General features: G+C 45.4%; 1 long non-coding RNA gene across 1 annotated transcript in view; it reads right to left on the bottom strand.

Moving 5' to 3' along the window:
* Positions 1 to 607: 607 nt before the first annotated feature.
* Positions 608 to 6,090, bottom strand: part of LOC116394484 (uncharacterized) — a 50,773-nt gene continuing 45,290 nt past the window's right edge. Inside the window, exons 3-4 of the long non-coding RNA XR_004213466.1 lie at positions 3,475 to 3,539; positions 608 to 1,452 (exon numbers count right to left, since the gene is read on the bottom strand). This is a non-coding gene — a long non-coding RNA (uncharacterized LOC116394484). The remainder of the gene's footprint in view (positions 1,453 to 3,474; positions 3,540 to 6,090) is intronic.

Here is a 6,090-nt window from a genome sequence, read left to right on the forward strand (position 1 = left end):
AGACGCTCGCCGACGAGCTCCCCTCCTGGGTCTGGCTCCGGGAGGGTGCCCCGGTTTCCCTGGTCCGGGAGAGGTGGCTAAAGTCCGTGGGCCGCTTATCATTAGGGTCGTTTGAACCGCTCTTAGTCTGGGCTCTCCCCCGAGACCTGTTTGCCTTGGGAGACCCTACCAGGGGCTAATGCCCCGGACAACATAGCTCCCAGGATCACTGAGCCACTCAAACTCCTCTACCACGTTAAGGTGGCGATTCGCGAGGAGGAAAATGATCTTTTTACGCAGAAAATTGTTATTACCACGTATCTATTATTCACACTGGCATTACTGAGGTAAAACCCTGTGATCCCAGCCCATCAAAATTTAAATGTCACATTATTCCATTTTCACTTTATACTTCACTTTCACTCCGCTCCTCATTGCCTGAGCAGGAGTGGTACAACTCCTGATACAGCTCCTGGTAGCAGATTGGCAAATACTGACCCAACTGGTAATGAATCCAGCGCGATTAATAATAATAATACAAACACACATAACGAACCCCGTGAAAGCATATTTCGGCTATTCATCTCGTAGATCTGCAGCTGCAATGACAAAACAAACTGACAGCAGCTTGGATACACCTTCTGTTTTTATTTATGTTAAAGGGTTTCACAGACAACTGAAATTATTACGGAGCTATAAATCATTATCAAAACAAACAGCTTGAAGAGATTATTAATAAAAAAACAACAAGGCTGCCAATGAGATGTGGTGTCAATACTTGCATTCCTCGATGACAATGGCTTCTTTGTGAATTGGAAGATGTTCGAATGTCCATTGACTGAGTAATCCTTCCGAGACCTTATTATGTGTATTAATTAATTCTAAACACTAGGAAATATTTATTGTGCTCCTCACAAGATACACTTTGTACGTGACTGCATTGGTGCAAGCGCTGCCTTCAGTCTGTAAAAATAATAGACCTTAAAAATGAAAATAACGTCTGATTATTTTCCGTTTACTGTTCCAGCATCTGTTGATACTGTATCCAGAATAACACAGTATATGTCACAACTGCAGCGAATGAGCAAGAGCGTGAATAAACACTGAATATCAAAAGCAGATGTATATACAGGGAAATATTAATCCAGGTTCAATTTAGAAAAAGTCAAAACAATGTGTAGATCCATTGTGGTAACCCCGGTAATCGTACATTCGTAGAGTTGACTTTCCTATCGAGCGCCTCTCTCCAGACAGGGTTGACTGATCTGTTCCACAATATCTGAGCAACAAAAATACACTCCACTGTCCTGCTGAGTTTATGTCACAGCTTCTCCAAGTCCAAGCTGCTGGCGCTGGATCCTGAGAGCCGGATTGTCAGTGATGGAGCTCACGCTGTTCGCAGCCATGCCAGGAGCAAACATCTGCTGCATGGGGGATGCTGGTCCACAGTCCAAACCAGGATTTAGTGTGATCCTAGAAACAAAATACAGAAACTAATGATTGAATGAGGCCAAAATACACTTGAAGCTTTCACATTGACACATGTTTCTCACACCCCATACTTAAGAAAATTTGAGGTTTTGATCTTTTCTGGCAACATTCCTTTTTTTTAAATGCTAAAAGTAACTGTTCAGTGAAGTTACTTCAAACAACCAGAGATTCATAAAACACCCAGAATTGATCTACACAAAGTTCTTCTCCACTGATGCCTGAAGCAGGTCTGGCTGCTTTCTCAAACTTTCCACACAAAAAAAAAAGGGGCTTGAGGATTCAAACTGGCATAAAGAAGATGCAGATGAAGAGTGCGCACATCCACAGCTGAAATGATCACATCATGAGCGGTGGCAAAAGTGCTTCGCTTCCAGCAGAGAAGATACAAATCACACCGAGCGTTCTCAAGTTGGAGCTCAAATGCCAGAATTAAGATGTCAAAATATTGCTTCAGGCCCAAAGAAAGTACTGATTTGAAAGAAAGAAAGAAAGAAAATGGCCCTTTTTATCTAGAATACATGTGTGAGAACATCTGAGGAACAAGATGAGATAATTGTCTGGAAAAACAGTGGGAGGAATATGTTGCTGTCTAGTGAGAGCGCTGTTGATCAGTGTAAAACATCTGCTTTTTTTTTTTTTCACAACGACGTCAGAACAGCCAGAGGTGAGGTAATGCAGGTAGGTGGCCTCTTGACAACCCGTAGCCTGCTTGACCCGTGCTTGTGCATACAACCACCCACAAAATGACATTACGTCATCGGCCCCCACACACCATCCCTACTCAGCCAACGCGACGGGACCGGCCTGTCCCGCTTTGCTCGGGGAAGGAACAACGTGTCAGACGAAAAGTAGTCATCCATCAGTGTTGTCTCCTCTTCTTTCTGCCTGTCTGCACCTCCGAGCTGGTTTACCTGCGAGGAGTCATGTCCTGCCGGCGTACAGGATGTGGCCTCACTCCCCCCTCCTTCACTTCTCTCTTCATCCCCCTGGGCCTCACACAGCATCTCTCTCTAGCTTGCTTCCCCGCCTAACCTAAGCCACAACCACTCTATTGCTTTTTGTTCACACTCTCTGTCATTATATACTCTCATCTTTGATTGTGTGTTTTTTCAGCTCCACCACTCAACAATCATCCTTTCACCTGATTTTCTCCATCGCTCCCTTTGCCCCATATTCTACTTTTTTTCCCCTCTTCCCACGTTGCTCGCCTCACCTTGGAGCAGAGCCAGTAGAGCAGCATCAGCACACAGAACCGGGTCCCAACTTGCCTTTGAGTCTCAGCCTGCCCCTGTACGCCGGTCTGTGCCTGGGGCCTGCGACTGAGGCCTGGCCCCTATCGCCCTCTCTCATCGGCACATCTACTGTACCTGTCTGCTGGCACCCTGCCATTTACACACACACACACACACACACACACAGTTCCCCTTCATTTACCCAGAGAACCTGGAGGGGAGAAAACCCTGATAATCCAAGCCTAAAAACCTATAGAAAAAGACTACTCATGTTAGGGTCAAGCAAGTTTGACCTCCATCGAGAACACCCACGGCTACCCCGAGAGGCACACATATACAGTACCACGCATTCAGCCTGCTGGCTGCCCCGCGCTAGCCCATCAACAAGTTTCTTTGAAGGGCACCGACTCAGTGGTGGGCCATCAAAGCATATCTTCATTCATTTCCACTGAAAGGATCTGAGGCTCCTGAGAGACGCCGTGTTTGAAGTGATATCTCTGTGCCCCTGCATTCTTTACCGTGCTGTCATGACTTGAGTTAAACAATCAAAAAAAGCAAGAACATGGGCGTAAAGCCAGTGCCACCACACCGATCATGTCTCACATGTATTTGAACTACTGCTATCTTGGTTTGATCAGTGGATGCACCATACTCTGGTTGTTTATAGCAACTGACTGTGTATAATAAGGCTGTACTGTGTGTGTGTGTGTGATCACATAATCACATAAACTTGAATGAAGATCAAACAAGAAAAAAAACCAGCCATCCTTACCTGTTGAATGTCTTGAGATCGTGTTTCCATTACTCAGCCTCTTCTCTGTGCTCACCTGAGATCATCTGAAACAGATTAAGGATGGGGAAATAAAATGATTCAGAGAGGAGCTCATTCAAGAGTAAACACACATTTGACAAAAAACAGAGGAACCAGATGTAATTGCTCTGCCCAAACTTGCATCAATACTCCGACAAATATTTATCTTCTCTACAGTACGACGAGAGAGCAATCAGTTCTTTCCTCTGCTTTCACAGGTACGATGAGGTTACAGTGCAGTCGGTTCCAACCTTTAAGGCAAATTAAATGAATTTGAGGAATCATGAGATGATGAACAGGAGAGGATAATGAGAAGAAAATGTATATGTGGCCCAGTGATGTACACAGTGCTTTAGTTCAATGGGACATAAGTCAAGAGGCTGGGGACCACTGGTCTCCAGGACCAGCTGTTGGCATACAGACACACAGTCTGGCCTGAACACGTTAGTCTCAGAACCATCAAAATCTAGGAAAAAAGCTGAACGTGTTACTCTGACTGGCCTGACTACCTTCTTATCGCATTATTTTTTAGGCTCTTGGTCAAATAAACCTGGTTTTATAACGACCACATGACTCAAGACCTTCTAGAGTATCTTTACAGTTCATTCAAACAGATTTGGGTGATCTAAGGTTTCAGTAGAGCGCTACAGAAGCCGGCAGGTCCGGAGAAGCGAGGCAGTCAAAGTTGCTTTTCCGTCGCACCGTTTTAAATGACTTGCGCTGGTTATATTTTATAAGGTTAACAAGTTCAGGTAGATATTGGATCAGGGAACTTCTCTTGATCACAGGTTTTCTTCATACAGACTCATGTTTAAAGACTGAAGCTGTGCTCTCTGGACCGACTACATCTCCAGTTCCTGTTCATCCGTTCACGGACAAAGGTGCTCTCTCTACTTCTGAGTTTCACTGTCCCAGACCTGTTACCTTGGCGACAAATGCACTGTTTTCCAAGTGACACAAAGGCCTGAACTTCCAGAACCTCCTTTCAGGTTGAAGGCTCCAAGAGTCGAGGGGAAAACAGCAATAACAGGACGGCGGGGAGAGAAACTGAATACCGGCGAGGTTTCTGGGAGGACATAGTAAAATGATTCTTTCTTTCCTCTCCCTTTATAAAATACCTTTCCCTGGCACCAGCAGGCACCATAGGTAGTTGTGTGCCGTGCTGGTCCCATTTCTTTTCTATCCCTTCTTATATTTCCGTTTTTTTCTAGCTATCGTACTGAGCTAAGTGAGTTATCATGTAGACCAGCAGGCCTGCGCAGCATGTGGCTAGGCTAAGCCTCCAGATGAGGTAATGGTTAGAGGGCTGGCGAGCCAGGCGAAGGGCGGGTCGGGTCTTGATTAGCTCAGGGGTATGGGGCTCTCTCTCTCATATTGGACACCCCTTTGTGTGGTGAGATTACCACCTTATGAAAAACTGCCCCCGCTGACACGCCTGATGGGATCAGAGCTTCCTGCCCGCTGCATCGTCCTGCTTATGAGCTCTCCACAGACGGGAGGAAAAAAAAACACACACACAACCAAACACCAAGCTCACACACTTGAACCTCGCAGGAGAGACGGGCATGAACACCGGGGAGATCAGACACACAACTCACATGTTCGGTGCATACTTATGCGTACAGTACAACAAGCATGTATACATGGACACACCGCCAAGCACACACATGGCCGCAAACGTCACCACCCAGGGCCCCCTTCTCTTCCACTTGTGTAGCCTATATAATGACCACGACTGATGACCCCCAGATGGAAAACAACCTGACTTTATTAACGAGGCCAGATGACACACAAACACACGCTCACTTGCATTTACTGTGGTCGTCTCCTCCGGCCTCTCTCCAATGAAAATCACATGATGGACCACGTCCAGCAGAGAACCCCCCCCCCCAACAAAACATCAACAAACAATGTGAAAAAATCCTGAGGATTCAGAGGCAAAGCTTTCAGGGGATTTGATCCCAGCAGTCCACTAAAGAGGGCTGAGGCTATAGGATGATTTCAATTATTTGATATAATTTCTGATGGTCCATTAGTTCAAAATAAAGCTCTGATTATAATGTGTATACAGAAAGTTACAAACAAAACCTGCATCAGAGTCTGAAAGCGGAGCTGTACTTTTTCCAGATGTGTAATCGACTGTTAATAAGCAGTGGCCTTACGTTCATGAAACATTTTCCCAAATAAAGCTCATTTAAAACAGAATAAATGCAGCACTCTGGTTTGTTCAACACCTTTCTATTTCTACTGTTTAGGAGGCTGCACTAACAAACGCTCATATTTCTGCAGTGCACTTTGTGAAAGCAAATAAATATTTGTCGGTGTATACTCGCAAACATGCAAGTATACATGCATGCATACACACACACACACACACACACACACAATTTAGGGACATGGCACAACCTTGCGCCAGTGGTCCTTTAAACCGGTCATGTGAACCGACCCGTTTATTTCTGCAAATCAGATTACATCTCCAAGCTGTGCAAGTCCACACACACATTCAAAGCTTGGGGCTCAGGTCCATGCAACACACACACACACACACACACACACACACACACACACACACACACA

Source organism: Anarrhichthys ocellatus, unplaced genomic scaffold (assembly GCF_004355925.1).
Source record: "Anarrhichthys ocellatus isolate YVR2014 unplaced genomic scaffold, GSC_Weel_1.0 scaffold40, whole genome shotgun sequence".
In the NCBI taxonomy this organism is placed as follows: Eukaryota; Metazoa; Chordata; class Actinopteri; order Perciformes; family Anarhichadidae; genus Anarrhichthys; species Anarrhichthys ocellatus.